Source organism: Mytilus galloprovincialis, chromosome 2 (genome assembly GCF_965363235.1).
Source record: "Mytilus galloprovincialis chromosome 2, xbMytGall1.hap1.1, whole genome shotgun sequence".
NCBI classification, from domain to species: domain Eukaryota; kingdom Metazoa; phylum Mollusca; class Bivalvia; order Mytilida; family Mytilidae; genus Mytilus; species Mytilus galloprovincialis.
In genome coordinates, this window is record NC_134839.1 from 66545939 (window position 1) to 66573788 (window position 27850).

The following is a 27850-nucleotide window of genomic DNA, read 5'->3' on the forward strand; positions in this document are numbered from 1 at the left end:
TTAGAATTAATAACGGGACTGTTTCGGAACGGTTTCGGCAAAAACGGTTCGCAATCGACAAGATCTGGATGCAATCTGGACTCAATCGGCAGAAAAAACAGCCCCGCATTAGATAGTCGATAGTTTTCGAACAGACTCGGTCGAATTTTACCAGGCGAAATATATATATTGGATTAGAAGCGGATTGAGAACGGGATTATCGGGATAAATTCGCTTGGAAACGGTTAAATATCGACGCTTCCTGAACATTATCTGATTGATGTCGTGATTAAATTATTTGTTTTACAAATTTTAATTAAAGTTTGAATTTCCATCCACGATTCACAGGATCTTGATCAGACTTTTGACAAATTTTAATCGGGAATGGTCCTGTCAAGGACGGCAATAAAAATCGTGAATGTGTGACCCTAGCTTAACAGAATTATTAAGTGGACAATAGAAATACTTTAAGGGTTATTTTCTTACGGCAAATTACAAACATCTTTTTTCTTTTAAAAGATAACAGTTTATTTAATTGATTTCTCAACGTCAGATTAATTGCTATGATCAAAAGATCTCTAGAAATAAGATTAACTATAATATTTACAAAAAGAGGAAACTATTTATAACTTAATCTTACGTCATCTACTTTGTCTTGGAGCTTTAGCAATGCGACTTAATTCAATTTTATTTATTTATTAGTTTATTCATCTAAGATTGTCTGTCGAACGTAATGATATATTATGAGTTTAACTTTTATTTAGTTCTAAATCAAATAACTTTTAACGATAATGGTTCCTCTTAGTTGTAATGAAAACATTGGCATATGTGTACTTCTTTGTTGGGTAAAATTGTTCAGCTTCTATTTTATTAATTTATAAATTCTGAAATTAAGAAATACAATCCCAGAAGGAGTTTTCAATTGGATGGGGTTGAAAGGATAAAATTCAAAATTAATTCCATTTAAAAGTAAAAAAAAAAAAAAATAGAATGCTAAATTATATATATATTCAAATGGTAAGCAATCGTTAGGAAATAATTATGACAACTGTTATAGAGAAATTAAAGAAAAACTACGTTGCAAGAGTACGCTACAGAAAATGTATTTTATTGATAGAAGTGCTTGGATTCAGCTTATATCTAGCAGGATTCGCAACACCATACTGGGTATCATTTCTATCCGAAGGTTCTAAACTGGATTCTACTAGTGGCCTGTTCGCGACATGTGTTAGAACAGCCGGGAAATTGAATTGTGCAGATATTCCAAAGTTTTCAGGTAATGTATTCATTTGAAAATCGTTCCCGTTTCTATAGGTATGTCCTACCAATGTTGATAGACTTTCAACGACCAATTGCCATTCGGATGTATTTCTGACTTAAGGTTTAAGTTAAAGCCGATGGGTTATGTCACAGATTTTATAAGATCTTGCAATTTACTGTCGTATGTTGAACTAGGGGGGGGGGGGGGCAAAACATAATGTCTTTTGTAAAATACAATTGAATAAAATCCTTTAAAAAAATGAATATTTGTACAGAAAGCACGTAATCTAAGTAAACGTAATGTTTTTTCTCACTTCTTTTAATTTATTAGAATACATTAAAACGAATTCGATGGCCGTGTTATCATTCAAAGGAAATATAACAGACAACAAGAAGTAGGTTTTTAATAAATATCTATGGACTATATTTTGGAGGAAGGAGTTTTAAAGATGACTTTAACATAAAAATATATTTTAGAAAAGCAAATCTTTACATATATTATATATTATAATAAATTATTTAATTTTCAATTAGAGATCAGGGGTGGTGTTCTCGAAGCTATCTTATGATAAGAACGTATCCTAAGACTATCTTATGACAAGTCTTTGTCTTAGGAATTCTAAAGTTAGAACATATACTAAGGTAAAAGAGCTTCGAGCACACGACTTAGAACAACATAAGATGGTCTTAGGACACGTACTAATCCTGAGATAGCTTCGAGAACACCACCCCAGATTTATGTTTTAATTGTTTTGAATACGAAAAAAATGGTGATAACACATTTCGTTGCATATTTCTCAGGAACTGCATTACAAGGATTTCTGAAATAAAGTTTTAGTGTTATATGAGTCAGCTATACCGGTTGATGCATTTTCGGATTCACCAATCAACAACTTTCTGTTTACCTTATACCTTTAGCGGGCCGGAGTATCATTAATGAGCAGTAGCTCACAGATTCACTTGTTTATATAGATTAGACCGTTAGTTTTCCTGTTTGTCATTTTAGGAGCTCGATGTTCGGTGTGAGCCAAAACTCCGTGTTGAAGGCCGGACAATCTAATTAAAATTAGTTCTCTACACTTTCTCCTCGTTATTTATATGCTGCGCGACAAATAAACAACGAGGAGCACGTGAGAGGAGCTAATTTTAATTAGATCGAAGGCCGTACTTTGACCTATTGTAATGTTTACTTTTACACATTGTGACTTGGATTGAGAGCTGTCCCATTGGCTCTCTTACTGCATCTTCTTATATTTATTTGAATGTTATTAATAATAATGTTTCGATCGAATTCAAAATCCAGTTTTTTTTATAGAAATTAAACCGAGTATTTCTCATTGAAATGAAAATAATTTGAAAATTACCATGATAAAGTACCGCTTTCAAAATTATACTTTTTTATTATTTTGATATAAATATACATGTGCAACAAAACAATAACACGAAACAACATTTTTTGTGACAAAAAATTACCTTAAAAGAATAGTGGAAACCATTCATGGTCACAGTTGCCTGAGTAGAGGTAATTGGAAGCTTAGTTTGTTAAAAGATTCTTAATCTCTAAACGGAAAAAATGTTATAAATCATGTCAATTTCGAAACACTGAAAAGTTTATGGATAGGAAATGTATCAACTTTGAAAGCTAGTGCCTATCGGGGAAAACAGACGCCACTTTCTTCACTCCCAAGACAAGAGTCTGTAGTTCAGTAATTGTCGTTCACTTGGTTCATGTTTGTCATTATTTGTTTTTTGTAAACTTTTTGTTGTAAATAAGGGTGTAACTTTTCTCAATTGAATTGTTTCATATTTTTCATGTCGGTGCCTTTTTATAGCAGACCATACGGTATGGGGTTTTATCATTTTTGACGACCGTACGGTAGCCTATTATTGCTTACATCCACTTCATTTAAACTTTGGTGGATAGTTGTCTCAGCATACCACATCTTATCAACAAAATGTAACGTTTGCGTACAAAACTGAAAATAAATGATCATGGGACAAAGTTAAGCAAAACAAATAAGCCTACATAGCAACAGGGTTTATGGAAGTAAAATAAATGTCATATTTAACCTAAAGATTTTCAAAGTTAAAATATACATTTGTACTTATTTATTTTAATTTGCAGAAAAACTTATAATTTGTATAGTGTTTGCGTGTCTTGCTTTGATATCGTACATCGTAATGGTGGTGGCTTCTCTTCTTGTTATTAACTGGTTAAAGGAACAGCGAAATAGATGTACAATTGTTTCTATTGTTTCTAATGTGGCTACTGGTAAGTATGTTTATAAATGTTTCTGACAGACTACATATTTTTTGCCTATAAACATTGGTAAATATTTTGAGGTTAAAAATTGGACCTGAAACACCCTTTGTCAATTCCCGATTTAGAGATTTATAAAGTCCATCTGAAAAACGGAAACAATATCCGGACACCTATTTTGTCGTTTTTCTCCCAAAATAACTCAATCTGAATAATCATAAGAATGGATGACAAATGCGACTATGCAAGGTACATAAAGAACACAGAGGCATGATGATTGATTTATTGTGGAAATAGTATAGATAACACATTAAACGCCTCACAACAAAATTATAAACAAATAAACAAATAAACATGTAACAATTTTTCTTCTATTGACATCAAATTAATTAAAATGAAACCTGAATTGACCCAACAATATCGTTTTAAAAAGCCGTAGTCTTGAACGAAAAACACAGTACTCAACGTAAAGTTTTATAATAGGTTACACATAATTAATGAAAGACGTGTGAATTTAATTGTTTAATTAAAAAGACGTTGAAATGTTCGTATTTTGTGCAATTGAAAATTTAAGGACAGGATTTATATTCATATAAGAAATCAGACGATACCAAGAGAATAATTTGACCACTTGTGCAAAACTTACCAGTCGGAAGAACAAAGACGGAAAACAAACAAAAAATAAACAAATTATGCCCCAAAAATTACTCATTAACTTAAAAATTTTCTTACTCTAACATTTATCTTAAAATAAGTAAAAATTATGTCATTCAACTCCCAGTTTTTAACTTTTCTACATGTGCAGAAAATAAACAGGTGTCTTCTATTCCGTCCGCAATTTATGGGAAAACTAAATCTAAATTTAGAACCATATTGAAATTGAAAGTACACATGTAAGATAAAATATAACATGTCATTTCTTCTATTTCGAAGAGATATATAGCGAAATCTGTTTTCTTTTATTGTTCCTGTGTGCATCATTCAAAATTAGAGAATGTAATTTTGAAGTATCAAGTCTCAATCCAAGATTATGAATGAATAAAATATAGAATTACGGTGGGGGGGGGGGGGTATGACCTTTATCGGAACTCCGGGATCGGGTGTTTTTAAGCTCGGGATTTCGGGATTGACCCTTTCGGGATCCGGGAATTCTATTTCCGAATTTCGGGTAGTTGGGATTTAAATTTTTTTTTAATTCGGGACCTCGCCGGATTTCGTGTTTTTAAGCCCGGGATTTCGGGATCTGGATCCTTCCTTCCCTCCTCCCTCTATTATGGTTAAAGAAAAAAGGTCAGGGAAGTTTTGTGATACTTGTAACTGCAATTTAATATTTAGTGGAATGAGAGGTGAAATGTGTTCAGACTATTACATTTCGATTTTTTTTTTTAAATTTAACCAAAGTTTACTGCAAGGGGTGTTTAACGACCTCGATGATTATCCATGAGGATCTCGCACTCGGTCAGCTCTAGGTTTTCACCTAGTTCATGATCATACAAGAATTGAGAAGCCTGTGGTTTACTAGTCTTATAATATGAGACTTTGGAGTTCATATAATTTACATTCAACGTTTTTATCGAATATTTCAAGGCTTTTTGACTATCAATGGTGATCCCCTCTTCCAATTGATTGGATAAAATGAATGGATTGCCGCCCCTATTTCTAACTGAAGACCTATAAACTGACTGGTATTCCAATTTGTTAAAAGAAATAATTGGTATCTCTATTGATTCAATATCGTAATGCCGAAAAACAATCATTTGTTTCCACGAATTCCGAACAGCTAGAAATATATTCCCGAGTTTCAATTTGAGTAACTCGAATAATTCAAGCCCTTTCCATGTCCGATTTTCTCCCACACGAGAAATGTAGCATTCGTACATCAGCTGAATAAAACGACTGAATTATTCGGGTTACAATTTGTGTAGATCCCGAATGCACATAAAAGTAAAGGTCCAGTCCGACTTTCGGAATGGACTGTTGTAGATTTCAGGTTGATTTCTAGAAATAAAAATCATACAAAAATGTTTCACGCAAATATTTGTCTTCAGACGTGTAAAGTTATACAACGGTTACTAGCCGGTTTGGATTGTGATAAAAAGAAGCGCATGCAATGCATAAAATATATAATGTCGTGGCTCAGGGATGTGTTGAATTATAGAAATGCTTGTGCGGCACAAAGATTAAATTAATTTACCCAAATGTACTAAGAATTACCACACAACTTAAATTTACTTAAATATTGATTTGTTATCCTGTGCCAGACAGATGGCTGATATTCTGAGAAGAGACCTTGACGAAATGAAGTTTTATGGGAACAAAGATTTTGAAAACACGTTGCAGTGTTTAGATTTTAACAAAAAATAAGGCACCAAAGTCGAAAATAGTTCTAGTTCATAATGAAGAAAATGTCAACCGTTTTCTAGCTTGGCGATCTCCGCACGCACCCGAATATAATAGACAAATACAATACAATAGTACACAAAACGTAGCATAAAGAACTAAAGACCGAGCAACAGGAACTCCAACAAAACAGTATATATATATTTCATACAAGTATAGGACTATATGAAGCGTCGTAACTGTTGCGGCGACGTCAATAACGTTGTCGTTGTTTTTTTGTTTTTTTACACTCAAGATTCAACTTTAACAGGGTATAGCTTGAAAAGTAGCACGGTTGCTAAGGACTTTCTTTGCACCAATCGATTCCTCAGACATTTTAGAATCGTCTCATAAATTTAAAAAAAAATCGATTGTCTAATATGATAGAAAATCTTGGAAATGTAACAATTCCTGCCGAATTTCACGATTTTCCCTATATATCCTTTGTAATTTTGGTGTATGATGCTGGTAACTTCAACAGCTCGTATCTCAAAAACGAAAACGGTTACCCCCTTTTTTTATTTTATTTTCCGATTTATTTTTACAAGCAGAATCTACATGTAAAATTTAAAAAGAATCCATTGTGTAGTTTAATTACGTACACTTCGCCTTAAGTATGTATTCCTATAAGGAGACAAAAATTTCTAGAATCAAACTTTTTTTCTTAGATATAGGAAGATGTGGTGTGAGTGCCAATGAGACAACCCTCCATCCAAATAACAAGTTAAAAAAAAGTAAACCATTATAGGTCAATGCAAGGCCTTTTTTCTTAACCTGATTTTTGGATTTATATGACTAAAAAGATAATTGGAAGAAAAAATCATATGGTGGCGCACTTCTTTTTTTTTTCTACGGCCCTTTGAAATTACCCAATTTTGATGATTTTTTAATTTTTCATCAATTTTTACTCATTTTGGGACTATAATCTTGAAAAAATTCACAGTTCCACACTAAACTTTGTTTCATACTTTTAATAATGATGAAATGGACCAATCTGAATAAATTTAACTGAAAAAAACTAGAGGTAGGTGTTAATATAAGAAAGTTTTATCATATCTTGATGCGTTTTCGTGTAAAATGTATATAACCGGAAGAATAGTGACTTAAGGAACTTTTACAATAATTCGAAAAGTGCTTTATATGAACTCTCGTTTTTATTTGAATATTTATATGAACTCTCATTTTGATTTGAATATGTATATGAACTCTCGTTTTTAATTGAATATTTCCCATTTTAGTTTTAATTTGAATATATCCCATTCTAGTTTTAAGTTGAATATTTCTTGTTTTAAATGTGTCTTTTTTCTTAAATATAATGTTCCTTTTATTTTAATTACCAAAAGAAATTATAGATTTACTAATTTACAACTTAATCCGATGGCTGTCAAAAGTGCGAGCTAATACATGTATCTAACACTCGAACTACAAAAGCAATTATCGCAATTTTATAAAGTTTAGCCGGAGGACAATAATCCTATTATTATTGCATAGCATTGAACAATTATATTTATATTTTATGAGAACCTTTTATATGTTATACCCTTATCTTGGACTATTAGAAAAAGCAACAAAAGCTATGTACAACGTTATTAAAAAAGGGAGGCAGTGTAATTTATCAATTGAATGCCAATTAGAGTTATTTGACAAACTGGTGAAACCAATTCTTTTAAATGGGGATTTGAAAAAATGACATTATTGAACAAGTTCATCCCAAAATTTTAAAGCATTTACTACACCTCAAGAGATCTACCCCAAGCATGATTGTGTACGGTGAAACTGGACGATACCCATTGGAAATAAGCATTAAATTTCGAATGATATCATATTGGTGCAGGCTGCTTATAGATGAAAATAAGTTATCATCAATCTTATATAAATTTGTATATTCCCGATATCACACAAACAATGATGATATTTTATGGATAAAGAACATTAAAAATATATTGGACAATGCCGGATTTTCAAACTGATTTCATGTGCAAAATACAGACCTCACCAAATGGTTACCAAAAAGTATCAAACTTAGATTAATTGACCAGTTTAAACAAATTTGGAATTCAGCTATTCAGAACACATCAAAATGCATTACTTATAGGCTCTTTAAGAAAAATTTTGAATTTAAGAATTATTTTAACATCATAAATGACCGAGATATATATACACTTTGTAAATTCCGAACATCGAATCATTCACTGCCAATAGAAAAGGGGAGATGGCATAACATTGACAGAAGTGCTAGAAAATGTTCAATATGTACGAAAAGAGATATCGGAGACGAATACCACTATATTTTTTTTGCCCGGCTTTATAAGATGAAAGAAGAAGATTTATTCAAAATAAACTAATACCAAGACATAACATTATTACATTCAACATACTGTTTAATTAAAAAAAAAAAAACCAAAGACACTAAGAAACCTTAAAAAAGAATTTTATAAGATGTATTAATAGTAAGCTCACTCCTTCTTAACAACCATAATTTATTTACCATATTTATACTTATAGAAAGTATTTCTTTGTACAATTTTAACTTTTACATTTGACTATATAAGTCTATATATATATTTTTTTATATGTTTTGATTTTTGAATTTTATTCATTTTTAATGCATTTTTTATTTTTATGTATATTATTTTTTAACTTCTCTGTAACCTTTGTACTTGCATGGTTTTATGAGAATAAATTATCTATCCTAACTTAAATGTTTATTTTCACGGTAGGTATAGTAAGTGTCCGGCTAGGATCGAGGTTTTTCGAGTGATTCCGGCCATTTTTTCGAGTGTAGTTCGGGCTTTTTCGAGTGATAATACATGCGATTAGTTCAATTAACTGCATGCTATTTCGTAATTATAATAGTTTTTTTTTTTACATTACTACCCATCTTATATTGAATACTTTACATGTTTCGATCAACAAAGATGCACAATATCCTTGCATTTAAACCAAAAATTCAGTGTTTATTATTGTCCGGGTTTTTTCGAGAGTAACTGTGAAATCGTCCGGGTTTTTAGACAAATGGTCCGGTTTTTTTAAAGAAAATTTGAATAAGAAAAAAGGTATTTTAGACTTTAAAAAATGACTTTTCTAGTTTATACCTGTAATTTAATGAATGAAAATATTATCTATTCTCAATAAATCATAAAACATAATACTCCATTGATCAAAACTAACCTTTTTGAATTAAAGTTTTCTGTTCGGAAATCGTTCTACCACAACTTTCCAGTATTAAATTAGAATTTATTAGATCCTTTATAAAAGGTATTTACAACAAAGTGCAGGAGAATCATAATCTTTTTTACTTTTGTAGCTTTAAACATATTTATTAATAGTTGATTGGGAAACAAGTTATTGCAACTTATATTAATCCCTTTCCACTTTAATACTTTTGTTGTCAAAGTAAATAAAAATTTCGTGGTGAACCATGAAGTTTTTATACGGGACGTATTATGGTACCCCTGTGTCCATTCCTCCATCGCCAGTATATCGTTTTACGTTTCCGAGTTATGAGATTTTATCAAACATAAAGCCCCAGTCCCACTAGACCACGATCGCACCACGCTCACCGCGATCTAAATTAAATTTAGATCGTGGTGAGGTCGCGGTATGAGCGGCAAGAAAATCTAAATTTTCGTTGCTTTCACGATGCTACTACGTCCTCATTACGCTTCTACAACGATCCCGCTACGAGTATAACACGTTCTCACCGCGCTTATTCTGCGACCTTACTACGCTTATCAAGATCTTTCTACGCTCATCACGTTCTCACTACGACCATACCACGAGTTATCCGATTGCAACACGATCTCACCACGCTTCTAATGCGATTATAGCACGTTCTTACCACGATTACACTACGTTCAAACCGCGATCTTACTACGCTCTCAGCAATAACGTCAACATCGTGTTCCATATCAATACAGTATCATTCCTTCAGTTCTATTTCTAATTAATACGTAGATGCCTCGAAAAAAAATACAATCAAGTCACCAAAATCTACTAGAACAGGTAAGCGTGGTGTTAGGGTTGATGTAGAGGCAGATGGAGCTCTGATAGTAACGAATCTTGATCAAGTAGAGATGTCGGACCGACCAATCCGACCTAATTTACAACCTATTGTAAAGATGAAATGACGATATTTTAGTGATGATAGCATATGAAACAGATGTGTCAATAGATATAGGAAGATGTGGTATGAGTGCCAATGAGACAACTCTCAATCTAAGTAACAAATTTTAAAAGTAACAATTATAGGCCAAGATACGGCCTTCAACATGGAGCCTTGGCTTACACCGAACAACAAGATATAAAAGGCCCCAAAAATTACTAGTGTAAAACCATTCAAACGGGGAAACCAACGGTCTAATCTAAATGAAAACAAGAAGCAAGGTTGAGCCGTTAGAGAAAATGGACAAGAAGTCCCAATTACATACAGACAAACAAAACCTGGAGAGAATTAATATATTTTATGGGAAAATGAAAATGAGAATAATGGTCGTAGTATGAACGTAGTCAGGTCGTGAGAAGAGCGTAATGAGGACGGCAAGGGCGTGCTAGAATCGTACTATGGTCGTGAACAGCGCGGTATAGTCGTAGTGGAAGCGTAGTTTGGTCGCGGTGAGAACGTGATGATCGTAGTGAGGTCGTAATAACGTCGCAGTGAGATCGTAGCGCAGTTTATCCGAATAGAATCGCGCTTTCGCTACGCTCTCACTACGATGGTACAGCGACCTTTGCGATCTTACTACGATCTTAGTGCGCTCTCACTACGCTTCTACTACGACCTGATTTGGCCACGATCTCACCACGATTGTTTTGAACATGTTCAAAGTTGGCCACGCTCATCACGATCTTGAAGACCTCACCACGACCATGATACATGTACGACCTTACTGAGATCTACACGATCGTACTACGATCATCAAAATTTGCATTTTTTCACAGATCGTAGTGCGATCGTGGCCTAGTGGGACTGGGGTATTATAGAGTTTCTTAAGAGCCTGTGTCACTCACCTTAGTCTATTTGCTGCAGTGCATGTCAAACAAAGGGAACTCTTCAACATTAAAGAGAAGTCAGAATAGAATTCATGCAAAATTATCTGTTTTGGTGATGGTGACTTGTTTGTAGATCTTATTTTACTGAACATTCTTGCTGTTTACAGTTATCTCTATCTATAATGAACTTGGTCAAGTAGTTTCAGACGAGAAGATTTTTGTAAAAGTTTGTAAAAGTTAAGTTTTTGACATTGAGAAATTATCTATAGGTGTCATAACGAGTGAGAATATAATTTCAATATAATTACTATTTGAATTAAATAACGAGAGTTGATATCAAGCGATATCCCATTCTCACAAGTTATTAAACCTAGTTGTTTTAATACGACCAACAATCTCATTGCGTTAAACTTAAAGGTCCGAGAATCGTTGTTTTAGCATTTTGCACACGAAATGTACATCGTCGTAACCTTTGAAGGTCATCAATGACCTAACGAATAGCCAGTGAAAATGCCGTAATATGGTCTTATGATGATGTATAAGGTGTCAGACCACCAATTAAAATTCCCTTTCTGTTCTACCAAATTTTGCAATTTTCACAGCTTTCTAAATATCTTACCCTAAGTTTAACTTCCTAGAAACCAGGTATATCCTGATATGTTCATGTATCATCTTTCTACGTGCCAATGAATACCCGTAAAGCCTTCTTCAAATAGAGGTACTCCAAAAATAACCCCTGGTTTTCTCGAAATCGTTAATTGGTATACCGTGGAGCGCAATAATCCTTAAATTTTTAATTCTAACTCACAGACAAGTAAATTTTGACTCCAAATGGTCTAAATATATTTCTTTTTCACCAAAAGTTTGATTTTTGAAAATTTGTTGGTTAGTTTAAGTTAACAAGGACATCGAAAGCACTATTTTGTGTCAGAGTAGGGCTACTTTTACATACGTTCTACATTGAAGGGAGTAATTGATGGTGTGACACCAGCAGATCAAATTAAGATTCTCGTATTTTCATATCACACTCTGTGATAGTGATGATACGAGAAATTTCTATTCATGCAAGAAATAGATAACAAGACACAACCATGCATAAGAGAAATGAACTTTGAAAACGTGACAGGTGTATCATGCGACCATGGCGCTGATGTCTATCAATAAACGGAGTAATCAACCTCAGTACTGGCCAGCAAAGAAGAATCAGAAAATTGCTATGTATTAAAACACATTCTACTAATGGAGGCCTGACCCACGCCCCGACACAAAAAAAAAATGAAAAATACAATTAAAAACCATAGACACAATTAGTCCGCTCGATTTTTTTTCCCATTTGACAAAAAATCATTTGAATTAGATTTTATACACAATAAACAATGAATTGAATAGCTCATCAGGAATACAAATATATGTATGTACGTCTTAATCCAAATTATTTATGCGTACAATATATTGTTGACATCACGAATATGTACTGTACATGAAAGTTATCAAATATGACAAACAGCAAAATATATACAAATGAACGAATGTTATAACATGTAAGTGTTAGAACACCATTATCAAACTGACGAATGCATTGGTTCATGTCTGGAAAAGTGCTTAATTTGAAACTTGGTTTATTATTTTTAATCGTAAATACACTGACAAATAGCATTTTAAACTAAAAACAATTTGTATAATCACTCGAAAAAGCCCAGACTGCTCTCGAAAAAACCCGAACATAAATAAATGAATTTAGTCTAAAAATGTCGTTTTCAATGCAAAAGAAGAATTTTTGTAAAGTGTCTGTATTTCTAAGGATATATAGATTCCATGTATGCATTTCCTTCAACATTATCAGTGTTATATGTATAAAAATGGCTTTATACTGTATTTTGGAATTAAAGCATTTTAAGGCTTATTTCAACTTTTTTTAACGGAAAATAATGTCGGATTAGTAATATCTTTCTATATCAAATACTATCATACATAATATAACTTTGTATATTAAACACAAGCGTCTATAGCACGTCTGGTTAGAGATGAAGTCTGTTTGTTTACATTTTTGTTCATATTCACTCGAAAAAAAGTGGTCACACTCGAAAAAGCCCGATCAATTCACTCGAAAAACCACGATCCTAGCCGGACACTATACCTACCGTGATTTTGTAATTTGTTGCTCGGGCAGTCTTCCCCTAGCTTTCAAGCTGTAAACTTGGGTTACTAAATTTGTATATATCCTATACAGTCTTGCGTTTAAAGCAGCCATAGTGTCAATTATAGACCTACAGACTTAATGTAACTCGTGCCGAAGTTCACGGAGTAAGACCGGAAATTCACGGGGTTATATTTACCATGCTGTCAATTTTGTATATTTGTAATTTTTATCTGTTTTAAGAACAAAATGCATATTTTTAAAACTTTTTTGTTATAAATGATTGAAAAATACATATCTAAGAAATTTGAAAAGTGATATTGGATGTACATGTTCCTGGTAAAATCATTTCTGGTACCTCTCATCCATTTTCACAAAATTTTGGCAAAAAAGACTGACTTGATTGGTAAAAAAATTTGAAAATTTAATTACTCAAAAACTGTTTATTGTAAATACACAATTTTTTTCACAGATTAGATTATAGTTTGATTACAATATTTTTAAAATTCATTGATATTTTCCACTTGTATCACATGTTTTGGAAATAATTCTAGAATGAGATTTCAACGAGACTGAAACGTCAGAAGAAAACATCCTTATAGAACGAATTTGTAATAAATTGACCAATACCTACTATATTTACTCTTATTAGATCTTATATGAAATAAAAGTAGCCAGTTAATGGACATTGATTTTCTTTGGCATATTTTGTAGTTAAGTTGATTTTGTACTCCTGATTTTTATTCTATACACCCATGAACAGTATAGACTTCTATTTGGCACATCATACAAATCAAAAAGTCTTTATTTACTGTGAAATGGTATAAATGTAAAGAAACTAGATTTATAGGCAAATAAGGAATTTATTCTTTGTCAATATTGATTGTGTACAATAATAATATACTTCATTCACTGGTGTTAAATGTAAAAAAAAATCAGATTAAAAATAATAATAGGTTCGTACAAATCTTTACATCCATTTTATTACATTTAAATGTCAAATAATCAAGGCTTTTAGAAGTACCTATTAACGATATGTAGTCTTTTAACTTATGTTAATTTGAAGTGCATATTCAACGTTTTCATTTGTTTTGTCCTGGGAAGGAATAAGAGTTCATTTACCAGACCATAGTATACATGTTAAACCAGTGCATACATATATATGTCAAAAGGGGACCCGATTATTTGAGCAAACTATCAGAGCAAAACAATTGAAATATAATGTATATGTTGCAATCGCTAAAATAATTAAGCAACTAGAACCTGATTTTTTAGCAACGAAAATATGATATAATATAAAAAAGAAATTCTGGTATGATTGCCAATGAGACAACTCTCCACAAGAAACCAAATGACACAGAAATTAACAACTATAGGTCACCGTGCGGCCTTCAACAATGAACAAAACCCATACCGGATAGTCAGCTATAAAAGGCCACAAAATGACAATTTAAAACAATTCAAACGAGAAAACTAACGGCCTAATTTATACCAAAAGTGAACGAAAAACAAATATGTTTACTACAGTTTGTACACAAATCCTTGATAGAACCACAGAACATGATTTTGAAATTTCTATAATTACATCAACGTTCAGTTTAGCATTTTGTGTAAAAATTTATTTGTCTAATATTTTTAGGAAATTAATAATCGTACAATTGTTTTTTTTTTCTACATTACTTCACTTAATTATTTCTGATTAAATTTAAAGAGACATGTCCTAGTATTTTACTCCCATGATCGAAATTATAATGGTTTTTTTTTTAATCTTTTTAAAAGTATACAAATATTAAAGAGTGTATACAATATAAAATGTTATTAGGTGCTTCAAAATTAGTTTAAAGACAGTATAACATATATTTTAATTTAATTTTTTTTTATTGAATTATTGGATACTTTTGAATAAAACAAACTTAATATATTTATATCGAAAAGAAATTGTAAAATTATTTCAAATAGAATTTGATTTTGATTATAAGATTGCCTTTCTGATACATCTTTGGAGTACTCAAATTCCTACTCTATCAAAATAGATTTTTTGACGGTTATCTTTCTATAAGTAAATTTTGGATGTAACGCGTCTTCTCATTGGCTGACGTTATTTTGTTTGTCAGCTCATATTAGGTTGGTCCCCTCCGTGAAATACCCAGTATGCCTTCGGAATATACAAATATAAACAAAAATTTCAATAAGTTAACGGCCGGGGAACAGACTAGCTCTTTCCTGTCTATTCGAAATAACACACTTTAAAATAATTTAATTTTGGATGCTACGCGGGTTATTCAGTGTGTACCACATTGTTTATGTTATTTCTTCATAGACAGAAGAAATATTACAGTCATTCCTTAAGAAGTTATAATTTGGGATAACGTTTGAAAATACGTCAAAATGTAGGTAAAACCATAACGCAAATGAAGATTAGAGGACTTGAAATAATCTCGAAAGAAACTAGCTCTATAATATTATGTTTCTCTTTGGAAAAAAAAAAACAGCTTCGTTATAAATATGTACCAGTTTTTATACGCCCGTCAAAATTTTGACGGGACGTATTATGGTATACAAATGTCCGGTGTCCGTCCGTCTGTCTGTCTGCCTGTCTGTCTGTCTGTCTGTCTGTCTGTCTGTCTGTCTGTCTGTCTGTCTGTCTGTCCGGCGTAAACATGTTGCACCGTAACTTGAGAACGACTTATCTAAATTTCATGAAACTTAATATAGTTGTTTTTTATGATGGTCAAATGATCTGTATACTTTTTGGTGAAAATAAGATTTAAACTTTTTGAGTTACGGCGCTTTGTAACTAAAACAGGGGTGTGTTTTTTTTTCACATGTCGCACCGTATCTCAAAAACGATTCTTGATTATTGCTTAAAACTTTACACACTTCTTAGTTATATTAATCTTAATATCTGTATACTTTTTGGTGATGATTCAAAATTTCATTTTTGAGTTATTTAGTATTTTGTAAAAAAGGGGGAGGGTTTTTTACATGTCGCGCCGTATCTCAAAAACGATTTATGATTATTGCTTAAAACTTTACACACTTCTTTGTTATATTAATCTAAAGATCTGTATACTTTTTGGTGATGATTCAAAATTTTATTTTTGAGTTATTGAGTATTTTGTAAAAAAGGGGGAGGGGTTTTTACATGTCGTGCCGTATCTCAAAAACGATTTATGATTATTGCTTAAAACTTTACACACTTCTTTGTTATATTAATCTAAAGATCTGTATACTTTTTGGTGATGACTCAAAATTTTATTTTTGAGTTAGTTGTAAAAAAGGGGAGGGTTTTTTTACATGTCGCGCCGTATCTCAAAAACAATTTATGATTATTGGTTGAAACTGTACACACTTCTTTGTTATATTAATCTAAAGATCTGTATACTTTTTGGTTTGATTCAAAATTTATTTTAGTGATATTTGTAAAAAAAAACAGGGGGGGGGGGGGGTCACATGTCCCGCCGTGTCTCAAAAGCAATAAATGGTAATTGCTTAAAACTTTCTCAGGCACTATTTATGATTATTGCATAAAACTTCCACACAAGACGTCGGGCGTATCATGCGCTCATGGCGCAGCTGTTTATTTTCTTTAATATCGTTCGATTATACAGTCAGTATTATATATATATATATTTCTTTAAATAAACGCAGATGTAGGTTATATCTCAATGAGACAGCAACCTATCAACATAGTTTTAAAAAATCGAAAAGACGTCTACATCTTCCAACCAATAGACAAATGTCTTTCCTGGATGACTGTAAGACGAGACTTTTGGTGATAGGTTAACGCCGACTATCAAAAGACAGAAAAAAATCGAAATTCTCCATGTACTAAAACATTAAGATGTGTTAAATAAAATGTTGAGATGTGATATGGTTGCCAATGAGACAACTATCCACCAGAGTTCAAATGAGGTGGATGTAAGCAATATTATACTAGGCAACTGTACGGCCTTCAACAATGATGACTACCTACACCGCATAGTCGGCTTTAAAACCACCAAATATGAAACATATAAAACTATTTAATTGAAAAAGCTAACTGCCCAATATTTAACAAAACAATTTACAAAAAACAAATATATATGTATTTATTTTAGATTAATCCAAACCAATTTTGTTGTAGGGATACTTATACCAGTTACTCTTGGTTTATACGTCGTGTACATGGAAGATAGAGGGTTTTCTTTAGAAGTGGTATATTTCTTGATGATCGTTAGTAATGTATTGGTGGTAATAACTGTGGTCCTGCGAATTTTCGACTTCAAGCTTCCGGAACCAAAGAAGCGAGGGATACCTTTCAGTATGCCACCACTAACTACAATTAACCGACAGGTTAAAACACCGATGTCAAAGATTCAAAGGAAAACTGAAAAGAAGCTAAAGCCTGCAATTACACCACAACGATATTTCCCTAAACCTTCGGAAAAAAGACACACTCATCCTTTCTACAAAAAAGATGTGGATCCATTGTTTGTTAAAGTGTTATATGCAAAAGACAAAGATTCTGATACATTGACAGCAGTCAGGCCTTTCAATGTAAACGTCAAATGAAAATGTAGGACATCAATGGAGAATCGACAAAGGTTTTCTTATTTTAATAGATTGTTCAATGATCGATGGAGAATATTTTAGCTGAGATATTTTTTCGGTAAACGGGAGATAATCATATTTTAAATGTTGTTACTGTAATTTTACAATGTAGGTTATGCACTGTGAGGTTATGCCGCTTCTCTGAAGACCACAGGCACTTGTCTCAACAACAAAAAATCGTCTATACCTTAATATAACGAAGACATGCAATATTTTTTTGGTCACCGTACGGCCTTCAACAATGATAAAGCCCATATTACATAATCAGTTATAAAAGGTCCCGAAATCACAAGTGTAAAACAAACTAACGGCCTAATTGATGCACAAAAAATAAACTAATAACAAATATGTAAAACAGCAACAAATGACAACCACTGAATTACAGGCTCCTGACTTGGGACAGGCACATGTATCTAGAATTGGGCGGGGTTAAACATGTAAGCGGGATTCCAACCCTCCCCCTTATCTGGGACAGTGGTGTAACATTACAACGTAAGAACGAACTTTAGAAATCAGATGAAAAAAAGCTGAACTCATCAGATGGATACAAATAGAAATACATATACATGTTGCAAATAAAATGTGGACGTGACAGGGTATTTGTACATCACAAATACAAAAAGCCACTAAGTACATAACAGTCAGAGAAAAACATGACCTTGTGCAATGCCAAGATATTATGTTGAAATAATACAAGTATTATTCAAACAAAACAGGCGAAAATGCATTGTTTAGTGAGATATCTACCGTATCTATGATAGGAAAGAAAGGATATAGGGTATCCATCAATTACACATAATCAGTATGAACATTTCAAAAACTGAAAAATAAAAGGAACAACGCTTATCTAACTGGTTTTTTTTTTACCTCAAAGTCACAGTGAGGCCTCCAACACTGATCAAAACAAACCTCTTTACTAAAATTGTCCGTTTTTAAATTTTGAAATAATTAAGAAACTAAGGTTTCAACTCCCTCAGGCAAAGTTGGTTTCAGATGGATTTAGCTATTTATTTTAGGTATTTTTGACATATAGATTTTCAACGGTTTCGGTACTTATACATCTTCGGATTTCAAATGTTTGGCTTTGAGCGTTTCTGATGAAGATAAATCCAGAAAAGCGCTTCGGACGCAGAAATTTTTAAACGTGCTGTTTTCAATTTTTCACACATTGCAAGTTTGAAGTGACCTTATACTAGTATGAACATTCACGGCGCTTCAATTTGTCGATACTTATGTTTTGGCATTGTACAAGTTCGAGTATTTCTCTGATTGTTAATGATTATTGGGTGTCTACTCTCAGAACTGTACTTTGTGTATTTTATGTTTTTGTGACTTTTTGGTTGCCATGTATCGGACCTTTTCAACATTTTAATAATTTGTTCTTATGTAGTATTGTTACACCACTGTCGAAGATAGGTAGATATTTGGCGCCATCAAACATGTTAAACCCCGCAAAATTCTGTATGTGCCTGTCCCAAGTCAGAAGGCTGTATTTCAGTGGTTGTCGTTTGTTGCTGTATGTAATATTTATGTTTCGTTAAGTCTTTTGTACATAATTCTGAATTTTAGTTATCTCGTTTGCATTGTTTAACATCATTCTGTCCATTGGGTGCATTATGTAGCTTACTGTGCAGTATAGGTTTGCTCATTGTTGAATGTCTTACGATGACAAATAGTTGTTTTAAAGTGTCAGTCACTGTAAAAATCAGGACATTTAGAAGAATTCCAAAACATTGCCGAAAAAAAACCCGCCAACCCAATCATCCTATTTGGATATTACCTTCTTCCTGAGTTGGAAAAGGAAGGTCTTTCGTTTCTGCGTCTGGTAATTCGGAACATCTCTAGATAACGTTTGGCTAGAATAATATCATACTAGTTTTACTCTGTTATCTCCCCTAATGGTTAATTTCTAGTGTATTTCAGCCAAAATATATCTCGTAATACCAAACCAGGAAAAGGAAACGAATATTATATTCGTGCATGATCATACATTTGAACTTTAATTATTAATGTCAAATAGAGCGACTTTTGTTTGTCATGTTTACTGAACTCCGAGGAAAATTCAAAATGGAAAGTCCCTTATCAAATGGCAAACACATCAAACGAATAGATAACAACTGTCATATTCCTGACTTGGTACAGGCATTTTCTAATGTTGAATGGTGAATTGGACCTAATTTTATAGCTAACTAAACCTCTCACTAGTATGACAGTCGCATCTTATACCATTATATTGACAACGATGCTTGAACAAAAAAAAACAGACACAATAGGTACAAATATCAGAAATAAGGGTCCAGAAGTCAACATTGTGTTATAATCTCAATCACTATAAAAAAAAAACATATTTAACAAAGAAGTACAAAAAAGCATTTACCAAAATTAACAACCTCATTCTTTTTTTTATTTTCGATTTTATTTATCTGTGTTAAATCCATTCATGAAGGATTGAAAACATTTAAATACTGGGACCGAAAACTATCCTTAACCTGACAAGGACATGGTTAACTCTGACGTAGAATCACCCGTTTGACAAACATCAGCTGATCATAATGTAAACGTTACACAGGTAAGAGATATACAATAATCTTATAAAAGAATTTTTCTATGAGTGGAAGCAAAAGAATTTGAAACCATTGTAGATTTGATACATATCTGCTTATGTTAGCCTTCTAGAGCACATGAGAATCTACACCAGTTACAATGAATGTGACGTCATTAGTTTATTCAGCTTTATTGTAGTCTTCTGTAGACTGTAACTGTTACAGTTGGGTTTTATTTTATTTATTTATTTGTCAAATAAAATTGAGAATGGAAATAGGGAATGTGCCAAAGAGACAGCAACCCGACCATAGAAAAAAAAAAACCAAAAAAAAAAAAAAAAAAACAACAGCAGAAGGTCACCAACAGGTCTTCAATGTAGTGAGAAATTCCCGCACCCGGAGGCGTCCTTCAGCTGGCCCCTAAACAAATATATACTAGTTCAGTGAAAATGAACGCCATACTAATTTCCAAATTGTACACAAGAAACTAAAATTAAAATAATACAAGACTAACAAAGGCCAGAGGCTCCTGACTTGGGACAGGCGCAAAAATGCGGCGGGGTTAAACATGTTTGTGAGATCTCAACCCTCCCCTATACCTCTAGCCAATATAGAAAAGTAAACGCATAACAATACGCACATTAAAATTCAGTTCAAGAGAAGTCCCAGTCTGATGTCAGAAGATGTAACCAAAGAAAATAAACAAAATGACAATAATACATAAATAACAATAGACTACTAGCAGTTAACTGACATGTTAGCTCCAGACATCAATTAAACTGACTGAAAGATTATGATTTCGTCATATGAACATCAGGCATAATCCTTCCCGTTAGAGGTTTAGTATCATACCATCATAACATATATGAGAAGAACATAACCCGTGCCATGCCAACAACTGGTTTTTGAATAAATGTGTTTAGTTCCGATGCAAAGACCCTATAAGTGAATCAATATTAACGCCAAAATATGCAATCTTTAATGACCTGACAACAGTATCGTAACTACAACTGTTTTTTTAGGAACTGGTTGAAAGCACTGAAAGATTAGTCGAAGAACGCTTACTGCTGCACAATATAACAAGATATTGTATATACTACAGCTTGATATAACACACTATTGTACGTTCTGTGTGTGAAGTGTTGGTAACCAATACCAGAAACATAAAACAACATTGTATTAATTAAAGCGGGAGGTTTCGCATGCCATTAAATCAGGTTCAACCCACCATTTTCTTAAAATGTCCTGTACAAAGTCTGGAATATTGCATTTGTAATCAAACAGTTCGTTTTATGTGTGTTCGCGTTTGTTTTTGTTGGACTTCGGTATTCCTGTTATTACCTTTTCCCTTCTTTTAGTTGATATGTTTCCCTCTGTTTTGATTTGTAACCCGGATTTGTTTTTTTTCTCAATCGATTAAGAACTTTTGAACACCGGATTACTACTGTTGCGTTTATTTACAACCATTTACAAAACTTTAAAGACAAAATTTTGAATCGTTTGAATAGTCTCATGTTATCACAGCAGTTAGCCCAGTTAATAAGAGTTAATTCCCGATTTAACCTACTCGTCCGTTTGGACTGTCGTACTAGAAAAAAATGGAACTTCAAGGTAGATTATGCAATAAATGTTGCTATGACAAAATATGATTTATGATCAATACAGACATTAAAAAACATCCAGATTAACAAAGACTTATAGTTTCTAGTACATATCATTAGGAATGTCATTTTTTCAAAGGTGAAATAGAGATTGAAAATATATATGCGATATAAAGCAATACGTTTCAACAAATTAAGATACATTAAATCAACCAAGCTCCAGATTCTTGATATCGTTTTTGTTATACGGTAACGCAAATACACAGTACAGGAATTAAAAAAAATATTTAGTGATTGGTCCATGTACACACCAATAAAATGGAAAGTATACTATTGATCACAAACAATAAACAAACACGCATTAATCATTTGTCAATAACATAAACATTAGTAAAGTTTAACTTTTTAAAAAGATAAACTTGTTTACTGAAAAAGTCGCGACGTCATGTTACACTTGTATACATGTAGGAACATCACGCGTAAGTCTATGTCATTTCAAAATTTCCAACAATTATATCAATTTATGCCAAATATTTTACATTATTATGGAATAGCGCACTCGCTTAATGAGTGGTTAAACACGATCAATATTGAAGTAAATGAGAACAAAATTCATGCAATACTACCTTTTAACATAAGTATCTTTTTTAAATAAAAAAAAAATAAAGGAAATGTACAAAGTGTTGAATGAAAAATGTGTTACATTTGCTGCAAAGGAAAAACGGGAGAACCATCTTAATATGACTGGTATTAACTGGAAAAAAAATATACACTTCGTGTACAAAATATAGTAAAAGCACTAAGCTTTGCTGGTTCCAATATAGAATTATCCATAGAATTTTGGGAACTAATTCACTACTTTACAAGATGAAAAGAAATAGACTAAGTAACAACATATGTACATTTTCTAAACAAGGACCAGAGACCATAGAACATTTATTTTGGAGCTGTCCGATGGTTGCCAGTCTCTGGCATACACTAAACATTTGGATATTTGAAATCACAAATATTGAACTGCTTTTGAATATTATGATTATTTTATTTGGTATTTACGAAAATGTTCAATTGAAATTTGTTGAAAATAAGATTATTCTACTACAAAATACTATATTTACCGAACAAAACTACAAGAAGTTTTGCCAAATTTAAATGCTTTAAAAAAAACTATTTAAAGGAACACTTGAACTTAGAAAAATATATTTCATTTAAAAATCTCTCTGTAGAGGAATATAACAAATACTGGAGTCCCTGGGCCCCTATCATAGAATAAATAATAAATGTTAAAATGTGATTGAAACACCACTTATGTATATTGCAAGAACACATAAGATTTCAATGTTATAAGATATTTATTCATTTTCAACCTATTATTGCACCATCATATATATTCAATTGTTATTTTATTATTTAATACTTCCTTTGTGTGAAAAAATGCAATTCTGTACACCTTTGTTCATACATGTTGAGCTAGTCTATTTGTTACAATAACGAAAATTCATTATATAAAAATAACTATTTCAAATGTGATTATAAAATCACATATCCTTCCCTTACTACCTGTTATTTCTATTAAACAAAAATGTCTTTGATATCTATATAACCATGAAGTGTAAGACATACAATTACTTTATAAGACCTACAATAATGTAAAATCCAGATTACAAAAACACTCAGGTAAAAACAAGTCTTTAGATATGTCAAAAGTTTGTCAGTAGTTGGAAGAATTAAATGAAGGTCTTTTACAGTTACTACTCAACGAATGAATATATAATTGATGTGAGTAAAACAACGTGGAAATTAAAATTATTTCGTATATCATTAGATTTTATGAAAATCTTAATAAGTCCAAATGATTTTTTTATGCGAATTTTGTCACTTCGTCTGGCAAACCTTTTCAAAAGAAGATATCTGCATTATAACGTTCAGACGATATTCTCTATAAACCCATCCATAATTTTTTTTTTTTCAAATTATCAAAGATCTTGTTAAATATTTTTTAATGTGTCAGGGAGAGATTTTTTTTTTAAATAATCCTGAAATTATTATTCTCTTTTTATTAGCTCCAATGATAATCCTTTGTGACTTTTTATATAATTTTGATTTTTATTTTGCTCATAATATTTATACAATCACAAAATGTCTTGTTGCACTTTATTTCTGCTAGTACAGTGTACACTTAAATGAATAATTTTTTGGTGTAATATTCTATAATTCAGAACATTCCATGGAATTGGTTGGCTTTTAAATTCACCATTGTCTCTAAAAATATTTTTCGTGGCCGTGCTGTCTTAAAAAGTAAATACCGTTTAATTAGAGTTGTTCTGTTTGCATAAACAAATGTCGTTTAAGCATAGTTCGTTTCTTTCAATGATTTTTTTTTTAAATTGATAAAAAAGATAATAATTTTGTTCATTGATCCGTTTGATTGCAGTTTACAAACGGTCAATTTGTTCAGTAGTCAAGATTTCATTATTCTTTTCCAATATATTTTTTAGCAAAGCTTTCGTTGCAGTTCTGCGTTACAAAAAAAAGAACAGATGTTTTGTAATAATTTTTGGACACATCTTGTTTGATGAATTCTTCAGAATTGAAGTGCGATTGAAGGTTTTTTACAGTGTTTTTTGTTAACCCTTGTTTATATATTGACTGAATTTTTACCTTATCGAGGAAATATTTCACTTTATACGGTTTGTACTTTCTACGACAAAAACTTTTTTCTTGACGTCTTTTTTTGCATCAATTTTAATGCTTGCTTTTTTTGTCCGTTGTGTTATTTTTCACTGGTTGTATTGATTTTTTTTTGTCCGTTGTGTTGTTTGTCACTGGTTGTATTGATTTTTTTGTCCGTTGTGTTGTTTGTCACAGGTTGTATTGATTTTTTTGTTCTATTGACTGAGAGCGTTTGATTTTTTCAATTTCATTGACCTTTTTTTTTTAATTTTCCTTGGAGTTCGAGTTTTGGTCATACTTTTTTCTTGACCTTTACTTAGATTAAAACTTCAAGTGACTTAGAGGCCAATATTACCATGCTTGAACTATATCATTTTAAATTACACACTCAACTAATAAATCGCATGTTCTGCTCTAAACTTTTGTAATTTTTGTGTGTCAGCTGAAGGAAATGTACTATAAAGAAAAAACAACACTTAAACGTAATATTTTGCACGAAGAAAACTTTGATGACGTCAATTGTTCCTCGACTTTTCAATGACATCACTGTGAAATCTATTCTGGCGCTTCGCTTGCATCTTGAGTCTCATTTAGATTGCAAGTTATTCCTTTTTGTTTTTAAAGGGGGAAACTCCCAATTATAATTCATCAGGTAAGAATTCTTTTTTTTATTGATTGAATTCATGTAAGATTTAAAAGATATTAAGAAATCATAAAAAAGGTATTCTTCTGGTCTTTACAATTTGTAACTGTGTCAAAGAGGACGAAACACACTTACATGAATGAACAGTAAAAAAAACATTATTGAGGTTAATGAAATGTGCTTTATTAATTAAAAAAAACCACATATTTGAATTTTCAAATTTTGTACAGGTGTAAACGATTTACATGCAATATTGTGTACATGATATTAAATGTACGAGGTATTTTTTTAACATGTTAAAACTTGTTTATTTTTGTTATTGTACAAGACATAAAAGAGGGACGAAAGATACCAGAGGGACAGTCAAAACATAACATGTACACTAGTTTTGTAATAGATTAAATAAATTGCAACGTGTACACGACATATACATTAGTATGTTCATGATATCTAATGTCTGAAATACATTGTATATCGAAAAATTATGAAGTATGTCAAAATTTGATAATAAGGCTAAGTTTACTCATAAATAAACTCATTATCGATGTCAGAATTCTAATTTTGAAGACGCGCGTTTATGCTTAAAAAAAAACTTCGTTAAGTAAGCATCATTACTAGAAATTAGACTTGCGGAAGTCTTTCTTGTGATTTTAAGATAAAGAACAGTACTATTAGCACTTTAACTTTGGATTTTGTTTGGGTATTGTTGTTGTGTATGACTGAATTGGTGTATTGGATAGATACCTAAAATCCTTTCTTTTTCTATTACATTTACGGAGTATGTCTCTCGTGCTGTGCTAAAGTCATACAACGTTTCCTAGTGGTTGAGGTGTCCGTTTCTTTTGTTGAAGTTGCACAATGATCACCAGGCCTTTACCTTTCATTTTATAACCTAACTACCAAAATATATTCTATATAGAAATAAGAAGATGTGAGAATTATTAGGAAATGTTACAACCTTCAATAATGAGAAAACCCCATACCGTGTGATCGGCTGTTACAGTAGTAGTTTACATAATTTGATATTTGCAACTATGTGTGGAAACAATTTTGTTTTAAATTTGAACTACAGTACAACGTTCTTTTTGACCGCGCCCGATTTTATTGTAATTCAAAGTCTATTCGAGTTACGTTGCAAAGAATTCAGTTCAAACTGGTGATAAGAGCCGTCATAACTTGCAGGTGAGTGAAGTTGGTAGTTTATTTTTGTCTGTGTTGAAGGCCTCACTGAGATCTTAAGTTGAAGACCAACAATTCAAGCGTTGTTCTGTTGCTTTTGTGTTTTTATGATTACATTAAATGATTTTGTGTCATTAACGGATACCCAATTTCCTTTTGTGTTTTTTTTTTTGGAAATCCTGTCATCATTGTCTTTCATTAAATGTATGAAATATTTTAATAAAGATATCATGTTTTCATCAGATTTGGTAAGAGTAACATTATTTCTTCTTTTAATTGAAAATCATGTAAAACTGTTTCATATCAGTAGACTTGCAGAATAAACACGAACAAATGTTTATAAAGTAACGACTATATATTAATATTAAATAAACATTGTAACCCGAAATTATTTTTTTTTATATATATAAAGATGTCAATATTTCTTTTTTATTGGAACAATGAGGTTCAATTTGAAATCACTAATCTTTTTAACTTGTTGCATTATTGGCTACTTTTTTGAAAGGTCATTCGAACTGAGAGCATGGTATCATTGTAACATGGCTATTGAATATTGTAAAGATGTATACTGATCACTTACGACTTTATGCTGTTGTTTTGTTTTTATATACTGTCTCGTTTTACTTTGTTTTACTTGGTTGTTTATTGTTTGTTTAAACTTCCATTGCCACACACATTGTATATGTTTTATGACAATACAATTTAATTTGAATATGACTGTATAACTTGTACAACAAACAGTTTCAATGTCATGAATAAAAGATGCAAAATGCGTTTGGTTTTTTTAATCAAAAATAATTTAATGGTATTACAAATGCGAATATGCATGAAATATTCAACACTGATCGAAACCAAAACCATCCATCACCAATCTGATTATAGATCTGGGAAAATTAAATTGTGGCGCTTTCTGTTGAAGTCGAATGCAATTTATTCTCTGACAAAATATGTAGTAGAGGCTTTAGTGGCATAAAATGGCCCCAGATGTACAAAATAATAACAAATTTAAACTGTGAAGATTTTTCTCCATTAATTGTTAGAATATGAGTCAATGATTAAAGAAAACCACTGGGTTTTTTTATTGCACAAACATTGTTTAATGAAGTCGTAATGAAAGATGTACATGATGTAATGATTGGCGACCCCCCCCCCCCCCAAAAAAAAACAACAAAAAAAAAAACTAACAAAAAACCCAAAGGAAATAAATTGGGATGGTTTTCTGCAATTTTATTCTTCTAACAAATTTATATAATTCGATTTAAAGGGCTTGACCGTTAAATCGCGTTATCAGAGGAAGGCAAGACTTGCGACAGTTCATGCACAGGTCAATGTAACGCGCATGTCTTAATTCGATTACACGGCATATCAATTTTAACAGCTAAAGCACTCCTCACAATATTATGAATGCACGGTCTGCTAGGAAGTAACTGAATATAACTAAGGTCAGATTGTTGAGTTTATTGTACACATAATTAATGTAAATACTTATCTTATTAATTTTTCAATTTCAACAGATTATTGATTAATTAATTTAAAATCGGTCACATTCAATTTGATAATTTATACATTAGTGGACAATTTACTAAAGCAAGGATTTATATATAATATACAAAT

At 31.8% G+C, this 27850-nt stretch overlaps 1 long non-coding RNA gene across 2 annotated transcripts; it reads left to right on the forward strand.

Moving 5' to 3' along the window:
- The first annotated feature begins 742 nt into the window (after positions 1–742).
- LOC143064163 (uncharacterized) lies at positions 743–20365 on the forward strand. Of its 2 annotated transcripts, XR_012975195.1 has the most exons (4): positions 743–824; positions 1097–1255; positions 3365–3511; positions 17134–20365. It is a non-coding gene; the product is annotated as an uncharacterized LOC143064163 (long non-coding RNA). The 2 variants fall into 2 exon arrangements; XR_012975194.1 differs by lacking the exon at positions 743–824 and having other exon boundaries at positions 860–1255.
- The last annotated feature ends 7485 nt before the right edge of the window (positions 20366–27850 follow it).